We start from the raw sequence: 13,710 nt of genomic DNA, 5'->3' as shown, positions 1-13,710 counted from the left end.
ATCCCATGACTGATTTGTTTTATACCTGGAAATTTGGATCTCTTATTCCCCTTCAACTTTTCTCCCCTTTAAAAATTTTTCAATTACAGTTGACATTCAATATTATTTTATATTATTATTTTATATTAATTTCAGGTGTAGCACATAGTGGTTAGACATTTATTTAATTTAAGAAGTGATTCCCTCTGGCACTGTACATACTTATTACCATATCATTGACTATATTCCCTATGCTTTATTTTAGACCCCCATGACTATTTCTACTTCTTAATGCCTTCATCTTTTCCACCCTGCCCCAAACCCCCTTCCATCTATCACCCCAACAAACCTAGTACCTATCTGATACCATACATAGTTATTACAATGTTATTGACAATATTACTTATGCTACACCCTCCATGCCCATAACTAGTTTGTAACAACAAACTTGTGCTTCTTAATCTCTTCCCTTTTTTTCATCCACACTCCCAACCCCCTCCCATCTGGCAACCTTCAAAATGTTCTCTGTATCTGCCACCTGCTGAGTCCCTTAAGGTTCAGCCACTAATAAAGCCTTGTGCAGTATGAAAGTTGGGTGAGGCAGGATGTCAGGGAGTCACTAGAGTGGGAAGAGTTGTGGTCACCAGTTTAATGTAAATTCTGGTTTGGTGCCAGTGCTGAGCCTGGAACTACTCAGCAAAAGTCTCAGAGCACACTGAGACCAGTCGCTGCCCACCAGGGAACTGCCAGACTCTGATAGTTTTCCAGGAAAGAGTGCAATGTGGCGGGGGGGGGGGGGGGGGGCTGGCTGCTAGTGCCTCTAGCATTGGGGTAGTTGAGTGGAGTGGGGTCCCAGTGAGTCAGCAGGGTAGAGCAGCAGAGCTCACCAGGCCAATCAGATTCACATTTGGCCGTGGTGGGGGCGGGGCTCAATACAGGAAAGATGGCGCCCACCAGCCGGCTGAAAGGAAGGAGGACCTCACACAGGGAAAATGCCAGCTGTCCTCCAGTCCTCTCCTCAAAGCTACAAATCTCAGTCTGTCCTTCCCCCATGTCTCCCATGACTCCTGAGTCACCATCCCTCTGCCAGGACCCTAGGTGAGTGTTTGTTAGTGAATGAGTCTGTGTGTGGGCCATTTAAGAGGACGTCTGGGTTTCCCACAGCCTTCCATCCCACCAAGATGGTTGAAATCCCCATTATTTTTCACAGTCAGATGTTGTGGGGGTTCCTCTTCCTGGCACCAGTTCTCTGGGCTAGGGAGCCTGGTGTGGGAGGCTGGGGTTTCTTGCTTCTCTGGGGGGAACCTTTATGGCCGAGATATCCCTCCTGATTCTCAGCTGTCACACGGAGGTTTGGGGCCTGTTCCATGTCTCTGTCCCTCCTACAAGTCTTGACATGGCTTCTTCTTTATATTTTTAGTCACAGGGCTCCTGTTTGGCTAGACTTCAGATGATTCTTCAGGTTGATTGTTCTATACTTTAGTTGTAATTTTAATGTGTTCATGGAAAGACGCAGGAAGGAAGGACAGTGCTTATCTACTCCTCCATCTTGGATCTCTACTTCCCTCTGTGGATATTAATGGTTAGTTTTCTGATCCCACCATAGTCTTGGTTTCTTCCAAGTTGTTTTGTTTGTTTGTTTGGGTTTTCACCTTTCATGTTGGCCCTTTTCTTTAGATGTCTGGTCATCTTTGGTTGTCACTCAGATTTAGAAGTGAGGTAATAAACAAAGCTTCTTGGAAGTTCTGAGCCTGGTTGACTGCTGGCTCCAGTTACAGGTCATTTGACTGGGCCATTTAGTTGGGGCACTCTGACGTCAGTGTCTGTATGTCTTTCCTCCGGATGGTCAGATACCCTGGAGGAGAACATTCCAATCTGTAGTGCAATGAAAGTAATAAAGGAGGTAAAAGACTGGGGATTTTATTAGGTGATAAATGTCTCTATAAATATTCACTGAAATCACCCCCTGCTGTTTAAAGTATTGATTTCCATCCCCAAATGTGCCCAGTGTTATCCCAAAAGTGATTCTATTTTACCTTATCCAGCCTCTGCCAAGCTGGGAGGGGGAGAGTTATCTGCCTGTACAAAGTTGGATAGAGCAGCTAGGAATTTAGTCACTTCTTAAACAGACTTACAAACCAGTCCTCCTGTTTTTAACCCCACTTTTATCCCCATTTCCAGAGGTACTTGACATTCTCAAACTTTTTGGGAGGTCTGTGATACAATCAGGGATCCCTTCTCTCAGGTTTATTAAATAAGGTACTTCTTGTCTGCATGGCTTCTAAATTTCAAAATGTTCTTGTTTTCCTTCCTAATCTAATTTTCATTGTGGGTTTCTGCCTTAAAAAACAACTCCTTTATTGTCATTTTACTAGGTTTCAGGAGAAAGCCAAAGTAAAGGCATATAGTCAATTGATCACTCCTACTCGGAAGTCAATTTTGCATTTTTACAAAGGAACTAAAAGGTGGCTCAGGAGTGTTTGAAGACAAACAGGCTTGCTTCATAATTTTGCTACTGGCCATTCCCCCACTCAGTGTATCTGGTCAACAATTATGTCCATGGAACAGAAATTTCAACTCCGACTCTGCTTTTATCTGAAGAACCACAAGTTCATTCACTTTTATGGTTCACTGGTCAATTGAAAAGGAAACTCTAAGTGCTAGTAGCTTTAATTATTGCCAAAGGGATCTTATAAGACTTTCTATTTTCCTGGCCTTAGGCTTTGGATACTAATCCTCCCCCATCTTCGATTTTCTTCTGAAATAACAAAGCCTCTAATTTTTAAGTGCTCAGTATGTGCTAGACATTGGACTAGGCCCCATACATACATTATCCCATTCAGTCTTCCCTACTACTCTATAATGTCCACATGATTATCCTTATTTTACAAAATGGGAAACTGATGCTTTGAAAAGTTAAAGGATTTTTTTCAACTTCACATATCTATTAAATGGACTTGAATCCAAGTCGGCCTGACTCTTAACCCTTTTCCATTCTACTGTGAGGTCTTTCCCCACCCACCCCAAAATCAATACATGGCTTTTATTGCATCTTTACAATATCACAAATAAGTCTGAGGAATCATCTGACATCTTACTGTTTCTGTAGCTGGACAACTTAGATTTTATTCATCAGTCTGATGAACTGTTCTTTTGTTTTCAGAAACATAAATGCCATCCAAAATTTTTCTGATATCCTTGTTTTTAACTGTTGTGGCTTATTGAATCAAAGTAACTGAATTTTATACAATTTCAATGTCGTTTCCTTCAAGAATCTCATCTTTCTGGGCTTGAGATAATGATCCCATTCAAACCTCGCAGATACATTTTTCAACCCAAGAAATTTTGGATTTAAACAAGAGATCTATTCTCCTGAATAATCTCTTTGACGGGGAGGTGAGCACACAGAGACCTCATCTTGTAACAGAAGCCCAGTGCAACCCCCTTGATCGTGTTCTGTCTATGACTACAGAGTGAGTGAACAATAACAGTTCCTTTCTTTTTCCCCACAATTTGTCAACTAGAGCTTCTTCTTTTTTTTCCAAGGATACTGAGTTCTACATTGATGAGATTGAAGTCCCTCCACAGGTTGCCTCTGGGGCCTTTCACAATAACTGTGTGTCCCTTCAGAGTGATGTCCACAATTCCTGGAATGTCCACAGTCTGATTTCTGAGAATGGTCTTCATCCTCTCAGTAGATGTGGCAAAGAGAGCTCCACTATGTTGTCTTCTTTTTGGGCTTCTTGAGTATTCATTTTCATGTCGCCAGCTCATTTAATTATGTTCCCTTCTCCTTTTCCAACCTAATCCCTGTACTATAGGCCCTATGTCAGTGAATGGCATCCAGTTGCTTCAGCCTTTGCAAATGTTTAGTCCACTCTCCCTTTCTACCCTGTATCTGGCTACCTTCTTACCCACCTTAGGCATCATTTCCTTGGGGAAAAGATTCCACGACCTCCCAAAGATTGATTTGGTGCCTTTCATGTGCTTCTATAGCACATACAGAATCCTACAGCACATGCAGAAGCAGTGATTAGCCTGTCTAGAAGTTATCTGTCTCTCAACTACACTAAACTATAGGCTCCTGAGGACAGTGGCAGTATTCACCTTATTCATGTGACATGTCTATCGCCTAGTGTAATGCCTGGTACATAGCAGGTACTCAATAAATATTTTGTTGAATGAATAGATGAATGAAGTTATACATATACCTCTGTCTGAATGAAAAGATTTTTTTCATTTAAAATAATGTTCTAATAATATTTTAATGTTTGTCAAGCAGGATTTCATAAAACACAAGTCTTTAGTGATTTTCATTTATTATTCAGAGCATAGATAATACTTTAACTCCAAGATTTTAAACTGTAATGGGGCTATCAATCCATAAAGTAAACTCTGACAAGTTTTCAAAATACTTATTGAATTTCATTGTAAAATTTTAAAATGTGACTTTTTATTTAAATATAAGTTAAAAGGTCATCTGAGTCTCAGATAAAAATCTATTATTCTTTGAAGCCTTTCATTTTAATTGAAATGATTCTATTACATAATTATAAAGTACAATGCAAGATATATTCAGAAAAGCATTTTTGATATCCAACTGTGACTGTGAATGGATCTGTTGCAATTTTTCTTGGGGCCTATGTGCTAAAACTTCTTATCATAATTCCTGAGGAAATAGAAACTCATACAACTATTACCATAATTTACGCAAAATGTTTCTTAGAAAATGTGGGTTTTCTTTTCCATTTACGATTTTAAGTCAGCCAAATGAAAAGAGCAGATTGATGGACTAGAATATAAAGAATGGGGAGGAATAATAAACTTTCCCTGAAAGAGCCTCACCTTGTACACAGTTTTAAATCATGAGGAATTCAACTACTTGGTTCTGACACCCAATGCAAGTGATTAGGGTGACTTAAGAATTCTCTTGTGAATTCTGGTTGAAATCAGAGACGGTCTGGCGAGGCTACAGTCAACCTTTGAACTACCCTTAATGGAAGAGATTCACTGATCAAATATTAACTGTCCAGGTATATTCACACCATGCATACAGTACTGAGAATGAATGGTCTCCAACTTAAGGCAATAGAATGCATGAATCTCACAAACATTCCACTTGTATAGACTTCAAAAGCAAGTAAAACTGATCTATGGTGTGAATAGTCAGGATTATTAGTTACCTTGGGAAGAACTCATTGGGAAAGAATATGATTGGGGCTTCTGGAAGCTGGTAATGTTCTCTTTCTTGATCTGGGTGTTTGTTCATGGGTATTACTTTGTAAAGGTCATCAAGCTATACATTTATTATGTACTCATCTCTATGTATATTATACATTGAAATAAATTTGCTAATAAAATAAAGCATCAACTATACCATTTTCCAATAATCTACTCCTGTCTCCAAGAGCTCCTACTCTAGAGAAGAGAATGCCCTGAACTATGGTCTCTGTAAATGTGGCTAAATGGCAGGATATCTAAAATTAGAGTAAGTATGTTGAAATATAAGTTTCACTGGAATAACCAAATATAACAAATCTGATGTTCCAAAACCAGATCACCATATGCAAAATCTACCAAGAACACTCTGAGAACCGCTTCTATAATCTCGGACCCCACAGAAATTTTGAAGAGATTTTCTTGGACAGGATTTTGCCAAGAAGAGTTCCCATTTTTGCCTATGATTGTGGAGAGAAGGGTAAATGAGGGAGGCTTTTAATACAGGTTTCTAAGAACCTTTCAGAGAGTTTGAAATAACAAGTTTCTTGCAGGTGGGAGACGCAAGGATGCTGCCTGACTCCTGACCAAGGATGATAAAACAGCCTGAGGCACCAGACAGACATTGTGTTGGGTTGGCCAGAATTGTCAGGCCAAGGAATTTCTGAGTATTTTCAGTGGATCAGATGTGGGCTACATGGGAGAGATCCAGCCAAGTGTCATTTAGAGTCCTGTCCAGCAGGATCACCTAGAGAGCGGAGGACCCTAGCAGCAGGAAACTGGAGGGGGGTTGCAAATGAGTCACAAGTGAGCAACAGGAATAGTGATATATGAACCCAGTGAAATGACCTATAGAAAAGAAGTCTCCAGGAAAATAATCTTCCAAAGGACCCAGGAAAAGAGTTAGCAGTGATTATTTGCCAGGCACGGGAAGTGGGAAGCTAGCTTACAACAATATCAGTTCTATGAGAGTGTCCTTATACGTTGTGTAATGCAGGGTCTCTGGTCCCGCTCCCTGCATAACAACACAGAATATGGTGAGGCCAAAAAGGAACACTAACGGAGCCATGGATAGGGGAGTCAGACCACTATACTCTCTCCGGCAGCTGGTTTGGAGACACAGGAAGCAGGATCCACACGATCAGCAATCTGCTGTCTGCTTCTCTGCCAACCAACCAACCCCCATGCCAGTGTAGCCACGGCAGTTATATTATTGGCTAATGGCTAACTGGTAACAGCTGATGGCCACCCAACCACAGTGGATGGTTATCTGATTACAACTGATGGCCATCTAATAACCAAGCCAGCACCTTTCCACATGAGGCTGAGAGCCTGGAAACTGCTCTCTGGGACTTTGTCCCTACACCTTGCCATTCCTCCAACCCCAAAGAGGTCAGAAACTGGCTAGCAAGCTGAAGAAAAGAGAAGTGGCACAAAGTGGAGACGAAAACAAACCATGCATCCTTCCCCTTCTTTGCTGCTGCGTGCTGTCAGCCTGAAGCACACCCCAACTGGGGGAAGATTTGCAATTAAATATACGGTGGAGTTTTGATTAATATCTTGGGCTAGACATTCTGGTCTTGAATTGGAAACTAACTATGTTTATAACTAAGGACTTTTACCTAAGAGAAAACTTATGGTACATGCCCATGTTTCCATATGGGATTGGCAAGGATTATCCCCCCTGAATGCCTGCAAAATTTCTAAAGATTCTATAAACCTGTTTGGTTTCTGTCCTCCAAATGGTTCAAAGTATTTAGGGAGATTAGCTATCTAAAGAGAGATACCACACACCAGTAGCAAATTATTTAAAGGATGAATACAAATCAATAAGAAAAACTTTAAGGCTTTAATAGACAAGTGGGACAAGATACAAACTGCCATGAAAGGAAGTGACATATCATGGAAAAATATTCAATTCATCTAACTAATAAACTTTAAAAATTTAACTTATTTTTAGCCTGGTGAACTTGTAAAAAGGAAAAAAAATGCTCAGTGTTAATGAGGATGGAATTAAAGAGTCTCTTCTACATTGTTTATAAATTGGCATGAACTAACAAAACCCAAAATTATGTTTGGAATTTCTATTTTTTTACATTTAACTTTTTATTTTGAAAAATTTTCAAATTTACAGAGAAGGAATTTCTGCACACTCTTCATCTAAATTGACCAATTGTTTCACTAGTTCATTATTATCTTATTTCACAATCTTATTTTACAGGTTGTCATTTACAATCTTATTTAATGTTGTTAATATTATTATCATTATCATCTTTATCATCATTGATGAGCATCTGAGAGTAAGTTGCAGATATTATACCATTCCATCCTTTTACCTAAATAGTTCAGCGTGTGTTTCCCAAGAATGAGGATCAACAGTGTAAGTATAAAATTAAGAAGTGTAACTTTAGGGGCAGCCTGATGGCTCAGTTGTTAGAGGTCTCAGCAAGGTTGCCGGTTCAATTCCCACATGGGATGGTGGGCTGTGCCCCCTGCAACTAAATATTGAAAATATTAACGGGACTTGGAGCTGAGCTGCACCCTCCACAACTAGACTGAAGGACAACGACTTGGGGCTGATGGGCCCTGGAGAAACATGCTGTTCCCCAAATATTCCCCAATAAAATTTATGAAAAAAAAAAAGAAGTGTAACTTTAATACAATATTGTTATCAAATACACAGTCAATATGCAGATTTTTGCCAATTGGCTCAGCAATATTCTTTATAATATTTTTTCCTGACCCAAGATCAACTGCAGCATCCCTCAGTGTCTTTAATTGCTCTGTCTCTTTAGTCTTTTTTAATCTGTACCAGTTTTTCAGCCTTTCTTTGTCTTTCATGAAACCGACATTTAAAAAAAAAAAATTGGTAGTTGGTTAGTAGAAGATCCCTCAATTTAAATTTGTCTACTATTTCCTCATGATTAAATTCAAGCATTTTGGGGGCAGGAGTTTATAACTTTTGACCTAATAAATTCCACTTCTGGGAATCCATTATGAGGAAATAATAGTAAACACGTTAAAAACAATTGATATAGCTTTAAAGCAACACAATGTCGAATAATAATAAAATCACAGCCCACATGTTCTGACAGCGTACCTAATATCCAGCAGTATGCTCTGTCCTTTATATGCATTATCTTACTCAATGTTCTCAATACAATGGGTATAGCAGCCTCTGTTCACTGCTTGCCCAACAACTATTCTCCTCTTTGTCCTCTTCTGTTTTGGCAGTTCAAGAGAATGAATCAGTAGTTCTACGCCAACTATGATTACCCACTCCTGTCTCCAGATAATCTTTCCCAGCCTTCGGTGCAGCTGAGGAGAAGCATCAAATCCATTTTCTGGCCAGTAAGTTCTGAAGGCAGGTTTCCTGGAGGACTGCTGGGAAAGGCAGAGACTCATGTGGAGAAAGCTTTGGCTTCCTATTGGCTGCTCAGAGTCATGGGAGCCATCTTGTAGTTATGAGGACATAAGAGTGACAACCAAAGGCCTCCTGCTAAGGGCGGTAGAGTGGAGGGACTGAAAGAACCTGGATGCTTAATGGCATTGTTGAGTTGCTGAGCTAGGCCTAGCCTTCCTCTGGTTTACCTGGGTAATAAACTTAGAGAGCAAGCCACTTTTATTTGGACTTTCAGTAACTTGCTGTGATAGATAGTTCAGAAAATGGTAATAATAGGAATCATTACATGTCGCTTACATTATTTAATCTTTATAACCATCCTGGAAAGAGGACCACTATTAACCACCTTTATATGTGAAGAATGTCAACCACAGCCTGGATCAGAAGCCGACCACTGCGTCTCCCCAAGCATGGATCAGAGCCCAACTTTTCCCACTTCGGGGACAGCATAAACTAGAGGGAGGAGAAAGTACAACATTTAGAGGATGCCTGGAACTTGCCCAGACATAGGAACAAACCAAGGCATGGGGAACTGATTCTTTCTTTAGGGAGAAGAAAGTAGACTGATGGGGAAGTGGGTCAATAGCGAGGCCTGAGGGAACTCAGAGAGAGAGAGAGCTGGGAGTCAGGAATGAGGCAATGACCACGTGGGGCAGTCCAACGAGGGCAGAAGTAACCGGACCAGAGGACCAGCACCTGACTCTTTCCTCCATAAATCCTCCCTCTCTCTATGCCATTTGACTTTGGGAAAATTGTCTACATCCTCCTGTAAAGAACTCTTTACTTCTTCATTAGTGTCCAGCATGTGTGCTCAGGTTGAGGAAGATCAGGATGGCAGGGCCAGATATAGGGGGCATAATCCTTTCCACCCTGTGCCCGTACTCTACTGGACAGTCCTTATCGTGGACTGCCAGGTGGCAAGAGGTAGCTCCCAAGACAGTAATCTAGAGACAAAAGCAGCAATCACCATTTGGTGGTATTCGTAGCCTGTTGGATAAAGTCCGAATTCCTTGACAGGACCCTCACACTCAGTCAGGCCCTGCCCACCTTCAAAGCTTCATTTCTTGCCATTTCACTCTGTGCCCCTGAGCTCCCATCCCACTTTTTAATTCCTGGGATGGTCAGTGGTGTCTCCTGGCTCCCTTACTTTCACAGAAGCAATTTCTACCTAGAACATCCTGAACACACTCTTCTCTGCCTGACAAATGCTTACTTGTTGTTTAAGACCCAGTTCCCATGTCACTGCATTCGTAGTCATTCTTCCTCAGCGTCAATCTCTCTGCCAACGCCCTCTCCACAAGAATAAATCATTTCCTCTCTGTGCTTCCTCACTCTCACAGAAGTTTGTGAGGCAAAATATTCCTGTATGGCCACATGGAACCCGAGCTTCTTCTTTCCTTTGAAATGTGTGCCTCATTCCTAAACCATGAGCTCTGGGAAGCTAGGGAACACGTATTGTTGTTTTTAATTTTTAAAAATTTATTTTTCAATTACTCTTGATATAGAATATTATGTGAGGAAACAAGCATTGTTAATTGTTTGCCACTGTTATCATTTACTATGGAAGCCTGACATATAGTAAACACTCGGTAAATATTTAGGGAATGAATAGAAGGCACATAAACGATAATGAGAGAATTCATTCATTTATTCATAAATTAATCCAAGCTCCTTCTAGTTAAAAAAAGCTATGGTATGAATAGTTCTATTGAATATGAAATAATATTGTACATTAGAATATGATCTAAATCCTAAATTTACAATACTAATACAGGTAAAGTATACATATACATATAAATATATATATATATATATATATATATATATATATATATATATATATATCACCATAATAATTTTAAGAGAAAATTTCTTAATCTTTATTCTTTTCATATTTACACAGTTCTTGTAACAATATGAGGAGTGAAGTGGAGAAAATTAGGAAATTCCAAATTCTAATTTATGAGCTATGGCTGGCTTTAAATACCAGCCCACAAAACTTTCTGTATCTGTCCTCAGTTATAACACAACAATTAAGATATTTATTTGCTAGCGCTCGTTTCATTCCTCAACTCAAGAGATAAATACAAAATAGAGCCAGAAGATATTCATAGAACAGCACAACTGAAATACTCAAGAGAGTAAAATAGATTCTTACTTCCTTTTGAAATACATGTGAAACTTGGTCATTCTCATTCAAGTTCATTTTATATGGAGTGTCTGCTCTGTGTTCAATACTTGATCAATTAGTTATTCATTCATTTATTCAACAAGTACTTATTGAACACTGACTATGTGATGGGCATTTTTCAAAGCAATAGTGATAGAGCAATGAATAAAACAAAAATCCCTGCACTCACAGAACTTATATTCTAGAAATAAAATATATAGTACTCATATGTCAAATAGTGATAATTGCCTTGGAGAAAAACGAAGTTGAAAAAAGAGTTAGGAAGTGTCTGGACTAGAGAAGGGACATTAAAATGTTAAATTGATGGTCATAGAAGGTGACATTTGAACAAAATCTGCTGGAGGTTTTGAATGGTTTGGGGCATAAGTAAGGAGATGTACAAATGGTCACGCTTTTCTCTGTAAGTCCTATGGACCTTGCATTCCACTAGACTGTGTTTATTGGTGACCACCTACACTTTTTAACTAATTAAAGGGTGTTGCCAGACTGAAAGAGATACTCTTTCAGGTAGAGGTTGGACTCAACAACTTGACTCAGACTTTGAAGAATGTCAAGTGAGGATGGCAGAAAGAATGACATAAGCAGAGAAGGCTCCAGGCAGAGAAAAACACTGCCTTCTCTAGGGGCAAGTTGGAGATATTCCCTACTTCAATGGAGAAGAAAGGGATAGAGCTAGTTACATGAAGTGAAGAAGCCCCTATAAGCCTGTTAGAGAAGGTCACACTTGGTCGTAGAGGCTATGGGAAGCCACCAAAGTCAATGAAGCAGGGAAAAAACATGATAAAACCTGTTTTAGAAAAATTAATATAGTGATAGAGTCAGATTCAACTGGAATAAGGAGAAGCTACAGGCAAGGAGGCCATTTTAAATCTTATTTCTGTCATCCAGATATGAATTTATACAGGCTAGGCCAGAACGAAAGCAATGACAACAGTGATATTTATAAAGGAGTGATGTTAGTGAAGACTAAATGGCAGGCCTTGCTAGATGATTAGATCTGAAGGGTAAAGAAAAGGAAGAAGTTAGAGCTGACACATTCATCAGGTTCAGGGAGGCAAGTGGATGATGTCATGCTAAGACCAAGGACTCTGATCCAAACAGGGAGTGTGACTCGCTCAGGATCACACAGGAGGGAAAAGTTGAAGCCAGAACGGAGATTTTCTGCTTTCCCCCCACTAGATGACTCCAAAATTTTAAACCAGGCAAACGAGGAAATAGTGCCACCAACAGAAATGGGTGAGCATGGAGGGATAGTTAGTTTTATATTTGCGGAGTCTGAACATATTCGAGTGGAAATATCTGGGAGATAGGCAAAACTTCAGGATTGGAAACAACTCCATCCCTTACTAGTTTGTAAATTTGGACAAGTCACTTAACCTCTCTTGCCTCAGTTTTCTCACTTGGAAAGTGGAGATAACGTTATTACCTAATGCCCAGCAAATACTTATTTACCAAACATTTGCTTTTTCATGTCCACGTGAATTGTCTTCCTGCCCTTTGATGTTCCAAATCACAGTGGTTGTTATTAATTAATGTTTGTTCCAAAAGCTTGGAACAGGCGCTGGTAAAAGGTGTTATTTAATTGCTTGTTAAATAAAATAGGCAAGATGTAATGTAAAGGAAGAGATTGGCTTTTTGGTCAGTTAAGAAGAAGATGTGGGTAAAACTAGAGAAAAATTTGGGATATTTGATATAACATCTGTCGTAGAAGTCAAGGGAGGTATTTTATGAAGGTGAAAACCAAAATTGAATTATACAAAGATGCAGAGAAAGAGGAAAGCCAAGAAAGGTCGTAAGGCATGGAAAGAACGAGGTCTTCCAGAGCATGCTTTGCACATAGAGGCCAGGAGAAGAGAAGCCCAACTATAGGGAACTAAGAGGTAGTGAAAATGCAGAAGCAAGGCACTTAGCTATTTTTGAAACTTGTCAGCGATCTGTGAATGTATCCAAGAGCAGATAAAATTTTAAAATAGGCATTTGATAAGTCATGGGGATGTAATATACAGCATAGGGAATATAGTCAATAATATTGTGATAGCATAGTATGGTGTCAGATGGTTGCTGCACTTACCATGGTGATCGCTTCTTTAGATGTATAAATGTTGAGTAACTATGGTGTACCCCTGCAACTAATATAATATTGTATGTTAGCTGTATTTTTAATACACATCTTTAAAAAATAAAACAAATAATAAAATAGGCATTTGACTGAATTAATGGATGACACATTCATGTTGAATCATTAAAAGGCTGTTAAGGAAATTTGGAGTCCTTTCTAATCATCAGAGAATTGAAAGCATAAAGGATAATAATCCTGGCCTAACTTTCATAGTTGGTACCCAATACTAAGTAGAATGCAGCATGAGCTGACATAGGATGGGAGATTGTGTGATTCCCTCCAGCCCACTGAAAGGAACAGTTTTCCTTGATTTCAAATTCTGAAAATTTGAGACACTCTCATTACCTTTTATATGTTTGTATGGAAATCAACATATTTTCACTGTGTTTAAAAATCTGTATCACAAACATTCAAAACCTCAGAGAAGCCCATCTGAAAGGCTGACTGACTACACAATGGACTGAAGACTCTGGTTTAAAATATTTTCTATGAATCATCTATTTTTTCCCAATTTGAAGAAGTACTTACAGAATTGTTCTCTTAGTATTTTTCTCTCTAAATGCTTACTCATGAAGGAGAGCAGAGTTTGCCACCCCAAAATATGCCTTTTGGGATATTGAATATTTTAAGCTGGTTATTTTTAAGAAAGGGAAAACTCAGGAAAAACGTTGATCTTCCTCCAATTGCCTAAAAGAATTTAGAAGGAAGACCTTCTCCAGGAAGGAAGATGTCATCACAGATAACCATAGTTTAATATGAACTAGTGTGTGACATACAGTGAGGAACCTAGCAAGGCCCATT

The sequence above is a fragment of the Rhinolophus ferrumequinum genome, chromosome 12 (assembly GCF_004115265.2).
Source record: "Rhinolophus ferrumequinum isolate MPI-CBG mRhiFer1 chromosome 12, mRhiFer1_v1.p, whole genome shotgun sequence".
Taxonomy (NCBI): Eukaryota; Metazoa; Chordata; class Mammalia; order Chiroptera; family Rhinolophidae; genus Rhinolophus; species Rhinolophus ferrumequinum.
Note: the sequence above shows the minus strand (reverse complement) of the source record.